Here is an 18918-nt window from a genome sequence, read left to right on the forward strand (position 1 = left end):
GGAAGTCCTGACAATCTGCTTCCCAAAATTCACCGATTGAAAACTCTTTGCAGCACAGTTCTCCTCTGACACACATGGAGGTGCCTTGGAAGAAAGGCCTGGCAATCTGCTTCCAAGAAATCACCCTTTGAAAAACCTATGGAGTACGGTTCTCCTGTGACACACATGCAGGTGACTTTGAAGTAAGTCGTGGCAATGTGCTTCCAAAAATTCACCCATTGAAAACACTATGCAGCACAGTTCCCCTCTGACACACATGGAGGTGCCATGGAAGAAAGCCCTGCAATCCGCTTCCAAGAATTCACCCTTTGGAAAGATTATGGAGCACAGTTCTCTGACACACATGGAGGCGCCATGGAAGAAAGTCCTGGCAATCTGTTCCCAAAAAATCACCCATTGAAAACCCTATGGAGCAAGTTCTCCTCTGACAAACATGCAGGTGTCTTGGAAGAAATCCCTGGCAATCTTCTTCCCAAAAATTCACCCACTGAAAACCCTATGGAGCACAGTTCTCCTCTGACACACAGGGAGGTGCCTTGGAAGAAAGTCCTGGCAAAGTGCTTCAAAAAATCACCCATTGAAAACCTTCTGGAGCACCGTTCTTCTCTGAAACGCATATAGGTGCCTTGGAAGAAAGTGCTGTCAATCTGCTTCCAAAAAGTCATCCATTGAAAACCCTGTGGAGCACAGTTCTCCTCTGGCACACACGGAGATGCCATGGAAGAAACTCCCAGCAATCTGCTTCCAAAAATTCACCTCTTGAAAACCGTACGGAGCACAGTTCTCTGACACACATGGAGATGCCCAGGAATAAAGTTCTGGCAATCTACTTCTGAAAAAATAGCCATTGAAAATCCTAAGGAGCACAGTTCTCTTCTGACATACATGCAGGTGACTTGGAAGAAAGCCCTGGCAATCTGCTCCGAAAAAATCATCCGTTGAGCTCCACATGGCGCACAGTTCTCTAACAACCATGGTGGTGCCTTGGAAGAAAGTCTTGCAAATCTGTCTCCAGAAAATCAGCCAGGGAAAATTCTGTGGAGCGCAGTTATCCTCTGACACACGTAGACGTACCTTGAAAGAACGTCCTGGCAATCTGCTCCCCCAAAAATCACCCATTGAAAACCCCATGGAGCACAGTTCTACTCTGATACACATGGAGGTGCCGTGGAAGAAAGTCCTGGCAATCTCCTTCGAAAAAATCATCTATTGAAAACCCTATGGAGCACAGTTCTCCTCTGACTCCCATGGAGGTGCCATGGAAGAAAGTACTGGCAATCTGCTTCCACAAATTCACCTATTGAAAACCCTACGGAGGAAGGTTCACCTCTGACACAAATGGAGGTGCTTTGAAGAAAGTCCTGGCAATGTGTTCTGAAAAATCATGCCTTGAGGACCCTATAGAGCACAGTTCTCCTCTGACACACATGGAGGCGCCATGAAAGAAAGTCCTGGCAATCTGCTCCCCAAAAAATCATCCATTGAAAATCGTATGCTGCACAGTTCTCTAAAACACATGGAGGTGCCTTCAAAGATAGTGCTGGAAATCTGCCTGCAAAAAATCAGCCATTGAAAATCCTATGGAGCACAGTGCTCCTCTGATAGTCATGGAGGTGCCTTGGAAGAAAGTCCTGGCAATCTGTTTCCGAAAAATCAGCCACTGAAACCCTATGGAGCACAGTTCTCCTCTGACACACAGGGAGGCGCCTTAGAGGAAAGTTCTGCAATCTTCTTCTGAAAAATCACCCATTGAAAACCCTGTGGAGCACAGTTCTCCTCTGACACACATGTGAGATGACTTGGAAGAAAGTCCTGGCAATCTCCTTCCAAAAAATCACTCATAGAAAACCCTTTAGAGCACAGTTCTCAGATACATATGGAGGTGCCATCGACGAAAATCCTGGCAATCTGCTCAGAAAAATCATCCATTGAGAACCCTGTGGAGCACAGTTCTCCTTTCGCACACATTGATGTGCCTTGGAAGAAAGTTCTGGCAATCTGCTTCCGAAAACTCACACATTGAAAGCCCTATGGAGCACAGTTCTTCTCTGACACACACAGAGGTGCCATGGAAGAAAGTCCTGACAATCTGCTTGCAAAAAAAACCCATTGAAAACCCTGTGGAGCACAGTTCTCCTATGACACACAGGGAAGTGCCTTGGAAGAAAGTCCTTGCAATCTGCTCCCCAAAAATCACCCATGAAAACCCTGTGGAGTGTCGTTCTCCTCTGACACATATGCAGGTGCCTTGGAAGAAAGTCCTGGCAATCTGCTTCCAATAAATTAGCCACTGAAAACCCTATGGAGCACATTGCTCCTCTGACACACACAGAGGTGCGATGGAAGAAAGTCCTGACAATCTGCTTCCAAAAAAACACATTGAAACCCCTGTGGAGCACAGCTCTCCTCTAACACACATGGAGGTGCCTTGGAAGAAAGCCCTGGAAATCTACATCGAAAAAATCAGCCCTTGAATATCCTATGGAGCACAGTTCTCCTATGACACACAGGGAAGTGCCTTGGAAGTCAGTCCTTGCAATCTGCTCCCAAAAAATCACCCATGAAAACGCTTTGGAGTACAGTTCTCCTCTGACACGTATGGAGGTGTCTTGGAAGGAAGTCCTGACAATCTGCTTCCCAAAATTCACCGATTGAAAACTCTTTGCAGCACAGTTCTCCTCTGACACACATGGAGGTGCCTTGGAAGAAAGGCCTGGCAATCTGCTTCCAAGAAATCACCCTTTGAAAAACCTATGGAGTACGGTTCTCCTGTGACACACATGCAGGTGACTTTGAAGTAAGTCGTGGCAATGTGCTTCCAAAAATTCACCCATTGAAAACACTATGCAGCACAGTTCCCCTCTGACACACATGGAGGTGCCATGGAAGAAAGCCCTGCAATCCGCTTCCAAGAATTCACCCATTGGAAAGATTATGGAGCACAGTTCTCTGACACACATGGAGGCGCCATGGAAGAAAGTCCTGGCAATCTGTTCCCAAAAAATCACCCATTGAAAACCCTATGGAGCAAGTTCTCCTCTGACAAACATGCAGGTGTCTTGGAAGAAATCCCTGGCAATCTTCGTCCCAAAAATTCACCCACTGAAAACCCTATGGAGCACAGTTCTCCTCTGACACACAGGGAGGTGCCTTGGAAGAAAGTCCTGGCAATGTGCTTCAAAAAATCACCCATTGAAAACCTTCTGGAGCACCGTTCTTCTCTGAAACGCATATAGGTGCCTTGGAAGAAAGTGCTGTCAATCTGCTTCCAAAAAGTCATCCATTGAAAACCCTGCGGAGCACAGTTCTCCTCTGGCACACACGGAGATGCCATGGAAGAAACTCCCAGCAATCTGCTTCCAAAAATTCACCTCTTGAAAACCGTACGGAGCACAGTTCTCTGACACACATGGAGATGCCCAGGAATAAAGTTCTGGCAATCTACTTCTGAAAAAATAGCCATTGAAAATCCTAAGGAGCACAGTTCTCTTCTGACATACATGCAGGTGACTTGGAAGAAAGCCCTGGCAATCTGCTCCGAAAAAATCATCCGTTGAGCTCCACATGGCGCACAGTTCTCTAACAACCATGGTGGTGCCTTGGAAGAAAGTCTTGCAAATCTGTCTCCAGAAAATCAGCCAGGGAAAATTCTGTGGAGCGCAGTTATCCTCTGACACACGTAGACGTACCTTGAAAGAACGTCCTGGCAATCTGCTCCCCCAAAAATCACCCATTGAAAACCCCATGGAGCAGAGTTCTACTCTGATACACATGGAGGTGCCGTGGAAGAAAGTCCTGGCAATCTCCTTCGAAAAAATCATCTATTGAAAACCCTATGGAGCACAGTTCTCCTCTGACTCCCATGGAGGTGCCATGGAAGAAAGTACTGGCAATCTGCTTCCACAAATTCACCTATTGAAAACCCTACGGAGGAAGGTTCACCTCTGACACAAATGGAGGTGCTTTGAAGAAAGTCCTGGCAATGTGTTCTGAAAAATCATGCCTTGAGGACCCTATAGAGCACAGTTCTCCTCTGACACACATGGAGGCGCCATGAAAGAAAGTCCTGGCAATCTGCTCCCCAAAAAATCATCCATTGAAAATCGTATGCTGCACAGTTCTCTAAAACACATGGAGGTGCCTTCAAAGATAGTGCTGGAAATCTGCCTGCAAAAAATCAGCCATTGAAAATCCTATGGAGCACAGTGCTCCTCTGATAGTCATGGAGGTGCCTTGGAAGAAAGTCCTGGCAATCTGTTTCCGAAAAATCAGCCACTGAAACCCTATGGAGCACAGTTCTCCTCTGACACACAGGGAGGCGCCTTAGAGGAAAGTTCTGCAATCTTCTTCTGAAAAATCACCCATTGAAAACCCTGTGGAGCACAGTTCTCCTCTGACACACATGTGAGATGACTTGGAAGAAAGTCCTGGCAATCTCCTTCCAAAAAATCACTCATAGAAAACCCTTTAGAGCACAGTTCTCAGATACATATGGAGGTGCCATCGACGAAAATCCTGGCAATCTGCTCAGAAAAATCATCCATTGAGAACCCTGTGGAGCACAGTTCTCCTTTCGCACACATTGATGTGCCTTGGAAGAAAGTTCTGGCAATCTGCTTCCGAAAACTCACACATTGAAAGCCCTATGGAGCACAGTTCTTCTCTGACACACACAGAGGTGCCATGGAAGAAAGTCCTGACAATCTGCTTGCAAAAAAAACCCATTGAAAACCCTGTGGAGCACAGTTCTCCTATGACACACAGGGAAGTGCCTTGGAAGAAAGTCCTTGCAATCTGCTCCCCAAAAATCACCCATGAAAACCCTGTGGAGTGTCGTTCTCCTCTGACACATATGCAGGTGCCTTGGAAGAAAGTCCTGGCAATCTGCTTCCAATAAATTAGCCACTGAAAACCCTATGGAGCACATTGCTCCTCTGACACACACAGAGGTGCGATGGAAGAAAGTCCTGACAATCTGCTTCCAAAAAAACACATTGAAACCCCTGTGGAGCACAGCTCTCCTCTAACACACATGGAGGTGCCTTGGAAGAAAGCCCTGGAAATCTACATCGAAAAAATCAGCCCTTGAATATCCTATGGAGCACAGTTCTCCTATGACACACAGGGAAGTGCCTTGGAAGTCAGTCCTTGCAATCTGCTCCCAAAAAATCACCCATGAAAACGCTTTGGAGTACAGTTCTCCTCTGACACGTATGGAGGTGTCTTGGAAGGAAGTCCTGACAATCTGCTTCCCAAAATTCACCGATTGAAAACTCTTTGCAGCACAGTTCTCCTCTGACACACATGGAGGTGCCTTGGAAGAAAGGCCTGGCAATCTGCTTCCAAGAAATCACCCTTTGAAAAACCTATGGAGTACGGTTCTCCTGTGACACACATGCAGGTGACTTTGAAGTAAGTCGTGGCAATGTGCTTCCAAAAATTCACCCATTGAAAACACTATGCAGCACAGTTCCCCTCTGACACACATGGAGGTGCCATGGAAGAAAGCCCTGCAATCCGCTTCCAAGAATTCACCCATTGGAAAGATTATGGAGCACAGTTCTCTGACACACATGGAGGCGCCATGGAAGAAAGTCCTGGCAATCTGTTCCCAAAAAATCACCCATTGAAAACCCTATGGAGCAAGTTCTCCTCTGACAAACATGCAGGTGTCTTGAAAGAAATCCCTGGCAATCTTCTTCCCAAAAATTCACCCACTGAAAACCCTATGGAGCACAGTTCTCCTCTGACACACAGGGAGGTGCCTTGGAAGAAAGTCCTGGCAATGTGCTTCAAAAAATCACCCATTGAAAACCTTCTGGAGCACCGTTCTTCTCTGAAACGCATATAGGTGCCTTGGAAGAAAGTGCTGTCAATCTGCTTCCAAAAAGTCATCCATTGAAAACCCTGTGGAGCACAGTTCTCCTCTGGCACACACGGAGATGCCATGGAAGAAACTCCCAGCAATCTGCTTCCAAAAATTCACCTCTTGAAAACCGTACGGAGCACAGTTCTCTGACACACATGGAGATGCCCAGGAATAAAGTTCTGGCAATCTACTTCTGAAAAAATAGCCATTGAAAATCCTAAGGAGCACAGTTCTCTTCTGACATACATGCAGGTGACTTGGAAGAAAGCCCTGGCAATCTGCTCCGAAAAAATCATCCGTTGAGCTCCACATGGCGCACAGTTCTCTAACAACCATGGTGGTGCCTTGGAAGAAAGTCTTGCAAATCTGTCTCCAGAAAATCAGCCAGGGAAAATTCTGTGGAGCGCAGTTATCCTCTGACACACGTAGACGTACCTTGAAAGAACGTCCTGGCAATCTGCTCCCCCAAAAATCACCCATTGAAAACCCCATGGAGCACAGTTCTACTCTGATACACATGGAGGTGCCGTGGAAGAAAGTCCTGGCAATCTCCTTCGAAAAAATCATCTATTGAAAACCCTATGGAGCACAGTTCTCCTCTGACTCCCATGGAGGTGCCATGGAAGAAAGTACTGGCAATCTGCTTCCACAAATTCACCTATTGAAAACCCTACGGAGGAAGGTTCACCTCTGACACAAATGGAGGTGCTTTGAAGAAAGTCCTGGCAATGTGTTCTGAAAAATCATGCCTTGAGGACCCTATAGAGCACAGTTCTCCTCTGACACACATGGAGGCGCCATGAAAGAAAGTCCTGGCAATCTGCTCCCCAAAAAATCATCCATTGAAAATCGTATGCTGCACAGTTCTCTAAAACACATGGAGGTGCCTTCAAAGATAGTGCTGGAAATCTGCCTGCAAAAAATCAGCCATTGAAAATCCTATGGAGCACAGTGCTCCTCTGATAGTCATGGAGGTGCCTTGGAAGAAAGTCCTGGCAATCTGTTTCCGAAAAATCAGCCACTGAAACCCTATGGAGCACAGTTCTCCTCTGACACACAGGGAGGCGCCTTAGAGGAAAGTTCTGCAATCTTCTTCTGAAAAATCACCCATTGAAAACCCTGTGGAGCACAGTTCTCCTCTGACACACATGTGAGATGACTTGGAAGAAAGTCCTGGCAATCTCCTTCCAAAAAATCACTCATAGAAAACCCTTTAGAGCACAGTTCTCAGATACATATGGAGGTGCCATCGACGAAAATCCTGGCAATCTGCTCAGAAAAATCATCCATTGAGAACCCTGTGGAGCACAGTTCTCCTTTCGCACACATTGATGTGCCTTGGAAGAAAGTTCTGGCAATCTGCTTCCGAAAACTCACACATTGAAAGCCCTATGGAGCACAGTTCTTCTCTGACACACACAGAGGTGCCATGGAAGAAAGTCCTGACAATCTGCTTGCAAAAAAAACCCATTGAAAACCCTGTGGAGCACAGTTCTCCTATGACACACAGGGAAGTGCCTTGGAAGAAAGTCCTTGCAATCTGCTCCCCAAAAATCACCCATGAAAACCCTGTGGAGTGTCGTTCTCCTCTGACACATATGCAGGTGCCTTGGAAGAAAGTCCTGGCAATCTGCTTCCAATAAATTAGCCACTGAAAACCCTATGGAGCACATTGCTCCTCTGACACACACAGAGGTGCGATGGAAGAAAGTCCTGACAATCTGCTTCCAAAAAAACACATTGAAACCCCTGTGGAGCACAGCTCTCCTCTAACACACATGGAGGTGCCTTGGAAGAAAGCCCTGGAAATCTACATCGAAAAAATCAGCCCTTGAATATCCTATGGAGCACAGTTCTCCTATGACACACAGGGAAGTGCCTTGGAAGTCAGTCCTTGCAATCTGCTCCCAAAAAATCACCCATGAAAACGCTTTGGAGTACAGTTCTCCTCTGACACGTATGGAGGTGTCTTGGAAGGAAGTCCTGACAATCTGCTTCCCAAAATTCACCGATTGAAAACTCTTTGCAGCACAGTTCTCCTCTGACACACATGGAGGTGCCTTGGAAGAAAGGCCTGGCAATCTGCTTCCAAGAAATCACCCTTTGAAAAACCTATGGAGTACGGTTCTCCTGTGACACACATGCAGGTGACTTTGAAGTAAGTCGTGGCAATGTGCTTCCAAAAATTCACCCATTGAAAACACTATGCAGCACAGTTCCCCTCTGACACACATGGAGGTGCCATGGAAGAAAGCCCTGCAATCCGCTTCCAAGAATTCACCCATTGGAAAGATTATGGAGCACAGTTCTCTGACACACATGGAGGCGCCATGGAAGAAAGTCCTGGCAATCTGTTCCCAAAAAATCACCCATTGAAAACCCTATGGAGCAAGTTCTCCTCTGACAAACATGCAGGTGTCTTGGAAGAAATCCCTGGCAATCTTCTTCCCAAAAATTCACCCACTGAAAACCCTATGGAGCACAGTTCTCCTCTGACACACAGGGAGGTGCCTTGGAAGAAAGTCCTGGCAATGTGCTTCAAAAAATCACCCATTGAAAACCTTCTGGAGCACCGTTCTTCTCTGAAACGCATATAGGTGCCTTGGAAGAAAGTGCTGTCAATCTGCTTCCAAAAAGTCATCCATTGAAAACCCTGTGGAGCACAGTTCTCCTCTGGCACACACGGAGATGCCATGGAAGAAACTCCCAGCAATCTGCTTCCAAAAATTCACCTCTTGAAAACCGTACGGAGCACAGTTCTCTGACACACATGGAGATGCCCAGGAATAAAGTTCTGGCAATCTACTTCTGAAAAAATAGCCATTGAAAATCCTAAGGAGCACAGTTCTCTTCTGACATACATGCAGGTGACTTGGAAGAAAGCCCTGGCAATCTGCTCCGAAAAAATCATCCGTTGAGCTCCACATGGCGCACAGTTCTCTAACAACCATGGTGGTGCCTTGGAAGAAAGTCTTGCAAATCTGTCTCCAGAAAATCAGCCAGGGAAAATTCTGTGGAGCGCAGTTATCCTCTGACACACGTAGACGTACCTTGAAAGAACGTCCTGGCAATCTGCTCCCCCAAAAATCACCCATTGAAAACCCCATGGAGCACAGTTCTACTCTGATACACATGGAGGTGCCGTGGAAGAAAGTCCTGGCAATCTCCTTCGAAAAAATCATCTATTGAAAACCCTATGGAGCACAGTTCTCCTCTGACTCCCATGGAGGTGCCATGGAAGAAAGTACTGGCAATCTGCTTCCACAAATTCACCTATTGAAAACCCTACGGAGGAAGGTTCACCTCTGACACAAATGGAGGTGCTTTGAAGAAAGTCCTGGCAATGTGTTCTGAAAAATCATGCCTTGAGGACCCTATAGAGCACAGTTCTCCTCTGACACACATGGAGGCGCCATGAAAGAAAGTCCTGGCAATCTGCTCCCCAAAAAATCATCCATTGAAAATCGTATGCTGCACAGTTCTCTAAAACACATGGAGGTGCCTTCAAAGATAGTGCTGGAAATCTGCCTGCAAAAAATCAGCCATTGAAAATCCTATGGAGCACAGTGCTCCTCTGATAGTCATGGAGGTGCCTTGGAAGAAAGTCCTGGCAATCTGTTTCCGAAAAATCAGCCACTGAAACCCTATGGAGCACAGTTCTCCTCTGACACACATGGAGGCGCCTTAGAGGAAAGTTCTGCAATCTTCTTCTGAAAAATCACCCATTGAAAACCCTGTGGAGCACAGTTCTCCTATGACACACAGGGAAGTGCCTTGGAAGAAAGTCCTTGCAATCTGCTCCCCCAAAATCACCCATGAAAACCCTGTGGAGTGTCGTTCTCCTCTGACACATATGCAGGTGCCTTGGAAGAAAGTCCTGGCAATCTGCTTCCAATAAATTAGCCACTGAAAACCCTATGGAGCACATTGCTCCTCTGACACACACAGAGGTGCGATGGAAGAAAGTCCTGACAATCTGCTTCCAAAAAAACACATTGAAACCCCTGTGGAGCACAGCTCTCCTCTAACACACATGGAGGTGCCTTGGAAGAAAGCCCTGGAAATCTACATCGAAAAAATCAGCCCTTGAATATCCTATGGAGCACAGTTCTCCTATGACACACAGGGAAGTGCCTTGGAAGTCAGTCCTTGCAATCTGCTCCCAAAAAATCACCCATGAAAACGCTTTGGAGTACAGTTCTCCTCTGACACGTATGGAGGTGTCTTGGAAGGAAGTCCTGACAATCTGCTTCCCAAAATTCACCGATTGAAAACTCTTTGCAGCACAGTTCTCCTCTGACACACATGGAGGTGCCTTGGAAGAAAGGCCTGGCAATCTGCTTCCAAGAAATCACCCTTTGAAAAACCTATGGAGTACGGTTCTCCTGTGACACACATGCAGGTGACTTTGAAGTAAGTCGTGGCAATGTGCTTCCAAAAATTCACCCATTGAAAACACTATGCAGCACAGTTCCCCTCTGACACACATGGAGGTGCCATGGAAGAAAGCCCTGCAATCCGCTTCCAAGAATTCACCCATTGGAAAGATTATGGAGCACAGTTCTCTGACACACATGGAGGCGCCATGGAAGAAAGTCCTGGCAATCTGTTCCCAAAAAATCACCCATTGAAAACCCTATGGAGCAAGTTCTCCTCTGACAAACATGCAGGTGTCTTGGAAGAAATCCCTGGCAATCTTCTTCCCAAAAATTCACCCACTGAAAACCCTATGGAGCACAGTTCTCCTCTGACACACAGGGAGGTGCCTTGGAAGAAAGTCCTGGCAATGTGCTTCAAAAAATCACCCATTGAAAACCTTCTGGAGCACCGTTCTTCTCTGAAACGCATATAGGTGCCTTGGAAGAAAGTGCTGTCAATCTGCTTCCAAAAAGTCATCCATTGAAAACCCTGTGGAGCACAGTTCTCCTCTGGCACACACGGAGATGCCATGGAAGAAACTCCCAGCAATCTGCTTCCAAAAATTCACCTCTTGAAAACCGTACGGAGCACAGTTCTCTGACACACATGGAGATGCCCAGGAATAAAGTTCTGGCAATCTACTTCTGAAAAAATAGCCATTGAAAATCCTAAGGAGCACAGTTCTCTTCTGACATACGTGGAGGTGACTTGGAAGAAAGCCCTGGCAATCTGCTCCGAAAAAATCATCCGTTGAGCTCCACATGGCGCACAGTTCTCTAACAACCATGGTGGTGCCTTGGAAGAAAGTCTTGCAAATCTGTCTCCAGAAAATCAGCCAGGGAAAATTCTGTGGAGCGCAGTTATCCTCTGACACACGTAGACGTACCTTGAAAGAACGTCCTGGCAATCTGCTCCCCCAAAAATCACCCATTGAAAACCCCATGGAGCACAGTTCTACTCTGATACACATGGAGGTGCCGTGGAAGAAAGTCCTGGCAATCTCCTTCGAAAAAATCATCTATTGAAAACCCTATGGAGCACAGTTCTCCTCTGACTCCCATGGAGGTGCCATGGAAGAAAGTACTGGCAATCTGCTTCCACAAATTCACCTATTGAAAACCCTACGGAGGAAGGTTCACCTCTGACACAAATGGAGGTGCTTTGAAGAAAGTCCTGGCAATGTGTTCTGAAAAATCATGCCTTGAGGACCCTATAGAGCACAGTTCTCCTCTGACACACATGGAGGCGCCATGAAAGAAAGTCCTGGCAATCTGCTCCCCAAAAAATCATCCATTGAAAATCGTATGCTGCACAGTTCTCTAAAACACATGGAGGTGCCTTCAAAGATAGTGCTGGAAATCTGCCTGCAAAAAATCAGCCATTGAAAATCCTATGGAGCACAGTGCTCCTCTGATAGTCATGGAGGTGCCTTGGAAGAAAGTCCTGGCAATCTGTTTCCGAAAAATCAGCCACTGAAACCCTATGGAGCACAGTTCTCCTCTGACACACAGGGAGGCGCCTTAGAGGAAAGTTCTGCAATCTTCTTCTGAAAAATCACCCATTGAAAACCCTGTGGAGCACAGTTCTCCTCTGACACACATGTGAGATGACTTGGAAGAAAGTCCTGGCAATCTCCTTCCAAAAAATCACTCATAGAAAACCCTTTAGAGCACAGTTCTCAGATACATATGGAGGTGCCATCGACGAAAATCCTGGCAATCTGCTCAGAAAAATCATCCATTGAGAACCCTGTGGAGCACAGTTCTCCTTTCGCACACATTGATGTGCCTTGGAAGAAAGTTCTGGCAATCTGCTTCCGAAAACTCACACATTGAAAGCCCTATGGAGCACAGTTCTTCTCTGACACACACAGAGGTGCCATGGAAGAAAGTCCTGACAATCTGCTTGCAAAAAAAACCCATTGAAAACCCTGTGGAGCACAGTTCTCCTATGACACACAGGGAAGTGCCTTGGAAGAAAGTCCTTGCAATCTGCTCCCCAAAAATCACCCATGAAAACCCTGTGGAGTGTCGTTCTCCTCTGACACATATGCAGGTGCCTTGGAAGAAAGTCCTGGCAATCTGCTTCCAATAAATTAGCCACTGAAAACCCTATGGAGCACATTGCTCCTCTGACACACACAGAGGTGCGATGGAAGAAAGTCCTGACAATCTGCTTCCAAAAAAACACATTGAAACCCCTGTGGAGCACAGCTCTCCTCTAACACACATGGAGGTGCCTTGGAAGAAAGCCCTGGAAATCTACATCGAAAAAATCAGCCCTTGAATATCCTATGGAGCACAGTTCTCCTATGACACACAGGGAAGTGCCTTGGAAGTCAGTCCTTGCAATCTGCTCCCAAAAAATCACCCATGAAAACGCTTTGGAGTACAGTTCTCCTCTGACACGTATGGAGGTGTCTTGGAAGGAAGTCCTGACAATCTGCTTCCCAAAATTCACCGATTGAAAACTCTTTGCAGCACAGTTCTCCTCTGACACACATGGAGGTGCCTTGGAAGAAAGGCCTGGCAATCTGCTTCCAAGAAATCACCCTTTGAAAAACCTATGGAGTACGGTTCTCCTGTGACACACATGCAGGTGACTTTGAAGTAAGTCGTGGCAATGTGCTTCCAAAAATTCACCCATTGAAAACACTATGCAGCACAGTTCCCCTCTGACACACATGGAGGTGCCATGGAAGAAAGCCCTGCAATCCGCTTCCAAGAATTCACCCATTGGAAAGATTATGGAGCACAGTTCTCTGACACACATGGAGGCGCCATGGAAGAAAGTCCTGGCAATCTGTTCCCAAAAAATCACCCATTGAAAACCCTATGGAGCAAGTTCTCCTCTGACAAACATGCAGGTGTCTTGGAAGAAATCCCTGGCAATCTTCTTCCCAAAAATTCACCCACTGAAAACCCTATGGAGCACAGTTCTCCTCTGACACACAGGGAGGTGCCTTGGAAGAAAGTCCTGGCAATGTGCTTCAAAAAATCACCCATTGAAAACCTTCTGGAGCACCGTTCTTCTCTGAAACGCATATAGGTGCCTTGGAAGAAAGTGCTGTCAATCTGCTTCCAAAAAGTCATCCATTGAAAACCCTGTGGAGCACAGTTCTCCTCTGGCACACACGGAGATGCCATGGAAGAAACTCCCAGCAATCTGCTTCCAAAAATTCACCTCTTGAAAACCGTACGGAGCACAGTTCTCTGACACACATGGAGATGCCCAGGAATAAAGTTCTGGCAATCTACTTCTGAAAAAATAGCCATTGAAAATCCTAAGGAGCACAGTTCTCTTCTGACATACATGCAGGTGACTTGGAAGAAAGCCCTGGCAATCTGCTCCGAAAAAATCATCCGTTGAGCTCCACATGGCGCACAGTTCTCTAACAACCATGGTGGTGCCTTGGAAGAAAGTCTTGCAAATCTGTCTCCAGAAAATCAGCCAGGGAAAATTCTGTGGAGCGCAGTTATCCTCTGACACACGTAGACGTACCTTGAAAGAACGTCCTGGCAATCTGCTCCCCCAAAAATCACCCATTGAAAACCCCATGGAGCACAGTTCTACTCTGATACACATGGAGGTGCCGTGGAAGAAAGTCCTGGCAATCTCCTTCGAAAAAATCATCTATTGAAAACCCTATGGAGCACAGTTCTCCTCTGACTCCCATGGAGGTGCCATGGAAGAAAGTACTGGCAATCTGCTTCCACAAATTCACCTATTGAAAACCCTACGGAGGAAGGTTCACCTCTGACACAAATGGAGGTGCTTTGAAGAAAGTCCTGGCAATGTGTTCTGAAAAATCATGCCTTGAGGACCCTATAGAGCACAGTTCTCCTCTGACACACATGGAGGCGCCATGAAAGAAAGTCCTGGCAATCTGCTCCCCAAAAAATCATCCATTGAAAATCGTATGCTGCACAGTTCTCTAAAACACATGGAGGTGCCTTCAAAGATAGTGCTGGAAATCTGCCTGCAAAAAATCAGCCATTGAAAATCCTATGGAGCACAGTGCTCCTCTGATAGTCATGGAGGTGCCTTGGAAGAAAGTCCTGGCAATCTGTTTCCGAAAAATCAGCCACTGAAACCCTATGGAGCACAGTTCTCCTCTGACACACAGGGAGGCGCCTTAGAGGAAAGTTCTGCAATCTTCTTCTGAAAAATCACCCATTGAAAACCCTGTGGAGCACAGTTCTCCTATGACACACAGGGAAGTGCCTTGGAAGAAAGTCCTTGCAATCTGCTCCCCCAAAATCACCCATGAAAACCCTGTGGAGTGTCGTTCTCCTCTGACACATATGCAGGTGCCTTGGAAGAAAGTCCTGGCAATCTGCTTCCAATAAATTAGCCACTGAAAACCCTATGGAGCACATTGCTCCTCTGACACACACAGAGGTGCGATGGAAGAAAGTCCTGACAATCTGCTTCCAAAAAAACACATTGAAACCCCTGTGGAGCACAGCTCTCCTCTAACACACATGGAGGTGCCTTGGAAGAAAGCCCTGGAAATCTACATCGAAAAAATCAGCCCTTGAATATCCTATGGAGCACAGTTCTCCTATGACACACAGGGAAGTGCCTTGGAAGTCAGTCCTTGCAATCTGCTCCCAAAAAATCACCCATGAAAACGCTTTGGAGTACAGTTCTCCTCTGACACGTATGGAGGTGTCTTGGAAGGAAGTCCTGACAATCTGCTTCCCAAAATTCACCGATTGAAAACTCTTTGCAGCACAGTTCTCCTCTGACACACATGGAGGTGCCTTGGAAGAAAGGCCTGGCAATCTGCTTCCAAGAAATCACCCTTTGAAAAACCTATGGAGTACGGTTCTCCTGTGACACACATGCAGGTGACTTTGAAGTAAGTCGTGGCAATGTGCTTCCAAAAATTCACCCATTGAAAACACTATGCAGCACAGTTCCCCTCTGACACACATGGAGGTGCCATGGAAGAAAGCCCTGCAATCCGCTTCCAAGAATTCACCCATTGGAAAGATTATGGAGCACAGTTCTCTGACACACATGGAGGCGCCATGGAAGAAAGTCCTGGCAATCTGTTCCCAAAAAATCACCCATTGAAAACCCTATGGAGCAAGTTCTCCTCTGACAAACATGCAGGTGTCTTGGAAGAAATCCCTGGCAATCTTCTTCCCAAAAATTCACCCACTGAAAACCCTATGGAGCACAGTTCTCCTCTGACACACAGGGAGGTGCCTTGGAAGAAAGTCCTGGCAATGTGCTTCAAAAAATCACCCATTGAAAACCTTCTGGAGCACCGTTCTTCTCTGAAACGCATATAGGTGCCTTGGAAGAAAGTGCTGTCAATCTGCTTCCAAAAAGTCATCCATTGAAAACCCTGTGGAGCACAGTTCTCCTCTGGCACACACGGAGATGCCATGGAAGAAACTCCCAGCAATCTGCTTCCAAAAATTCACCTCTTGAAAACCGTACGGAGCACAGTTCTCTGACACACATGGAGATGCCCAGGAATAAAGTTCTGGCAATCTACTTCTGAAAAAATAGCCATTGAAAATCCTAAGGAGCACAGTTCTCTTCTGACATACGTGGAGGTGACTTGGAAGAAAGCCCTGGCAATCTGCTCCGAAAAAATCATCCGTTGAGCTCCACATGGCGCACAGTTCTCTAACAACCATGGTGGTGCCTTGGAAGAAAGTCTTGCAAATCTGTCTCCAGAAAATCAGCCAGGGAAAATTCTGTGGAGCGCAGTTATCCTCTGACACACGTAGACGTACCTTGGAAGAACGTCCTGGCAATCTGCTCCCCCAAAAATCACCCATTGAAAACCCCATGGAGCACAGTTCTACTCTGATACACATGGAGGTGCCGTGGAAGAAAGTCCTGGCAATCTCCTTCGAAAAAATCATCTATTGAAAACCCTATGGAGCACAGTTCTCCTCTGACTCCCATGGAGGTGCCATGGAAGAAAGTACTGGCAATCTGCTTCCACAAATTCACCTATTGAAAACCCTACGGAGGAAGGTTCACCTCTGACACAAATGGAGGTGCTTTGAAGAAAGTCCTGGCAATGTGTTCTGAAAAATCATGCCTTGAGGACCCTATAGAGCACAGTTCTCCTCTGACACACATGGAGGCGCCATGAAAGAAAGTCCTGGCAATCTGCTCCCCAAAAAATCATCCATTGAAAATCGTATGCTGCACAGTTCTCTAAAACACATGGAGGTGCCTTCAAAGATAGTGCTGGAAATCTGCCTGCAAAAAATCAGCCATTGAAAATCCTATGGAGCACAGTGCTCCTCTGATAGTCATGGAGGTGCCTTGGAAGAAAGTCCTGGCAATCTGTTTCCGAAAAATCAGCCACTGAAACCCTATGGAGCACAGTTCTCCTCTGACACACAGGGAGGCGCCTTAGAGGAAAGTTCTGCAATCTTCTTCTGAAAAATCACCCATTGAAAACCCTGTGGAGCACAGTTCTCCTCTGACACACATGTGAGATGACTTGGAAGAAAGTCCTGGCAATCTCCTTCCAAAAAATCACTCATAGAAAACCCTTTAGAGCACAGTTCTCAGATACATATGGAGGTGCCATCGACGAAAATCCTGGCAATCTGCTCAGAAAAATCATCCATTGAGAACCCTGTGGAGCACAGTTCTCCTTTCGCACACATTGATGTGCCTTGGAAGAAAGTTCTGGCAATCTGCTTCCGAAAACTCACACATTGAAAGCCCTATGGAGCACAGTTCTTCTCTGACACACACAGAGGTGCCATGGAAGAAAGTCCTGACAATCTGCTTGCAAAAAAAAACCCATTGAAAACCCTGTGGAGCACAGTTCTCCTATGACACACAGGGAAGTGCCTTGGAAGAAAGTCCTTGCAATCTGCTCCCCAAAAATCACCCATGAAAACCCTGTGGAGTGTCGTTCTCCTCTGACACATATGCAGGTGCCTTGGAAGAAAGTCCTGGCAATCTGCTTCCAATAAATTAGCCACTGAAAACCCTATGGAGCACATTGCTCCTCTGACACACACAGAGGTGCGATGGAAGAAAGTCCTGACAATCTGCTTCCAAAAAAACACATTGAAACCCCTGTGGAGCACAGCTCTCCTCTAACACACATGGAGGTGCCTTGGAAGAAAGCCCTGGAAATCTACATCGAAAAAATCAGCCCTTGAATATCCTATGGAGCACAGTTCTCCTATGACACACAGGGAAGTGCCTTGGAAGTCAGTCCTTGCAATCTGCTCCCAAAAAATCACCCATGAAAACGCTTTGGAGTACAGTTCTCCTCTGACACGTATGGAGGTGTCTTGGAAGGAAGTCCTGACAATCTGCTTCCCAAAATTCACCGATTGAAAACTCTTTGCAGCACAGTTCTCCTCTGACACACATGGAGGTGCCTTGGAAGAAAGGCCTGGCAATCTGCTTCCAAGAAATCACCCTTTGAAAAACCTATGGAGTACGGTTCTCCTGTGACACACATGCAGGTGACTTTGAAGTAAGTCGTGGCAATGTGCTTCCAAAAATTCACCCATTGAAAACACTATGCAGCACAGTTCCCCTCTGACACACATGGAGGTGCCATGGAAGAAAGCCCTGCAATCCGCTTCCAAGAATTCACCCATTGGAAAGATTATGGAGCACAGTTCTCTGACACACATGGAGGCGCCATGGAAGAAAGTCCTGGCAATCTGTTCCCAAAAAATCACCCATTGAAAACCCTATGGAGCAAGTTCTCCTCTGACAAACATGCAGGTGTCTTGGAAGAAATCCCTGGCAATCTTCTTCCCAAAAATTCACCCACTGAAAACCCTATGGAGCACAGTTCTCCTCTGACACACAGGGAGGTGCCTTGGAAGAAAGTCCTGGCAATGTGCTTCAAAAAATCACCCATTGAAAACCTTCTGGAGCACCGTTCTTCTCTGAAACGCATATAGGTGCCTTGGAAGAAAGTGCTGTCAATCTGCTTCCAAAAAGTCATCCATTGAAAACCCTGTGGAGCACAGTTCTCCTCTGGCACACACGGAGATGCCATGGAAGAAACTCCCAGCAATCTGCTTCCAAAAATTCACCTCTTGAAAACCGTACGGAGCACAGTTCTCTGACACACATGGAGATGCCCAGGAATAAAGTTCTGGCAATCTACTTCTGAAAAAATAGCCATTGAAAATCCTAAGGAGCACAGTTCTCTTCTGACATACATGCAGGTGACTTGGAAGAAAGCCCTGGCAATCTGCTCCGAAAAAATCATCCGTTGAGCTCCACATGGCGCACAGTTCTCTAACAACCATGGTGGTGCCTTGGAAGAAAGTCTTGCAAATCTGTCTCCAGAAAATCAGCCAGGGAAAATTCTGTGGAGCGCAGTTATCCTCTGACACACGTAGACGTACCTTGAAAGAACGTCCTGGCAATCTGCTCCCCCAAAAATCACCCATTGAAAACCCCATGGAGCACAGTTCTACTCTGATACACATGGAGGTGCCGTGGAAGAAAGTCCTGGCAATCTCCTTCGAAAAAATCATCTATTGAAAACCCTATGGAGCACAGTTCTCCTCTGACTCCCATGGAGGTGCCATGGAAGAAAGTACTGGCAATCTGCTTCCACAAATTCACCTATTGAAAACCCTACGGAGGAAGGTTCACCTCTG

The sequence above is a fragment of the Elephas maximus genome, chromosome Y (assembly GCF_024166365.1).
Source record: "Elephas maximus indicus isolate mEleMax1 chromosome Y, mEleMax1 primary haplotype, whole genome shotgun sequence".
NCBI lineage: Eukaryota > Metazoa > Chordata > Mammalia > Proboscidea > Elephantidae > Elephas > Elephas maximus.